The sequence below is a fragment of the Ictidomys tridecemlineatus genome, chromosome 9 (genome assembly GCF_052094955.1).
Source record: "Ictidomys tridecemlineatus isolate mIctTri1 chromosome 9, mIctTri1.hap1, whole genome shotgun sequence".
NCBI lineage: Eukaryota > Metazoa > Chordata > Mammalia > Rodentia > Sciuridae > Ictidomys > Ictidomys tridecemlineatus.
In genome coordinates, this window is record NC_135485.1 from 118,280,572 (window position 1) to 118,282,145 (window position 1,574).

At 29.0% G+C, this 1,574-nt stretch overlaps 1 protein-coding gene across 6 annotated transcripts in view; it reads right to left on the reverse strand.

Moving 5' to 3' along the window:
- Positions 1 to 326: 326 nt before the first annotated feature.
- Positions 327 to 1,574, reverse strand: part of Gria2 (glutamate ionotropic receptor AMPA type subunit 2) — a 139,642-nt gene continuing 138,394 nt past the window's right edge. For all 6 annotated transcript variants that reach the window (XM_021730278.3, XM_078021959.1, XM_078021963.1 and 3 more), the window contains one exon: positions 327 to 1,574. This exon is cut by the window's right edge. The gene's annotated coding sequence lies outside the window, so the exon portion shown is untranslated.

Below are 1,574 nucleotides of genomic sequence, written 5' to 3' on the forward strand. Positions count from 1 at the left end.
TTCTTCTCTTCATTTGCTCATGACAACCAACATATTTATACTATTGTTAGATCTGAAAGTGAAGATAACTGTGTTTTCAAGCAGATACCTCAGTATACTCATGTTTTAAACATTCAATGTATTTAAACTCACAATATTTGAAAAGGTAATGTGCCATTTTGAAGAACTAAAATGCTTTAATAATTTTAGATTATATGTAGCTAAGATTGGCTAAATATTAAAATGATCAGCTTTGTTTAAAAAAAACTTTAAATGGCAAATATTATAGTTTTCAGTAACATTCTTTCAGTAAAACAATAAGTGGACACATTGTTTGAAACAAATCATGGAATTTGTAAAGAAAGTCACCTTTCTGCTCTTTAATGAGAGTCACAGCAGATGAACTGACAACACACAGTGGGATGGCCAGTGATAGCAATGCATGGTATTTTATCAACAGTGTATCTATCATAAAATGAGTAATGCACTTAATAGCCATATTTCTACATATACCCAAAGCACTGAATAACTGTACGGGTGAATTACCAGAATTGTTAAACATCTGACTTACAAAACAAATATCTATATCCTATTATATTTATATTCAGCCGACATAAAAACTAAGATGTCCTCCTTCACTAGAAACCATTGGGTTTGTTTGAGAATAATGCTAAATAAACTTTTTTGGCTTATTAGTTTGAAGTACTAGTAAGTAAAAATAAATAAAATAAAAATAAAGATCTTTGACTTTTTTAAGAACATGTTTTATGTATGATTGAATTTTTACAACACTCCGAAAAAGCCATCCGATGTTAGATTTAAAAATAAAATCAAAAGCATTTTCTGACAGAGTACACTGAAAAATTGGAAATCCCAATATCTTCAATAGAAGTTGTAGAAAGTGTATGTCTCCTTGGAGCTTGACACCCACTTAACACAGCAGAAAATAAGGTACTATACTGTAAACAAAAAAGTACAGTAAAGGACAGTTGTAAATTTACATAAGAATAGTTCATAAACATTTTGGTCTTTCCATAACTGGTTTTATATAAAATGAATAAAAAAACCTTTAGACATCTGTCATCACTCTTGTTTGTCCACTTTTCACTTATATGCACACAGACATATTTATATAGCAGTATATTGATGCACCGTTACATGGATATTAAACTATAATTACTGTTTGTAACTGAGATGTGCATTATCCAATCAACATTATCCATAGTTGAAATACTCTTACAATATGTATTCTTCTCATGTTGTATCTATAAAAACATGAAAATATAACTTTACATTATTTCAATTATTTACATTAGTTCAAGCTTGACAGAGAAAAATTGATAAGCTCAATTTTTGGAACAGTAGGCCCAGAGGTACAATAAATAGCATTGATTGTATATAGTCATCTCTTTTCATTTTTAAAAACTCATTTTTAAGTACAATATGGAAATAATTAGTCTGCAATTTGGTCATTCTAGCATTTATTATGAAAACTTAAAATGCACCTCCAACATTCCTAGTGAGGAGAAATGCAATAAAAATTATGCTGTATTATTTTGGAATTTGTGATCAGGGACAGCAAAATTTAGTGAAGA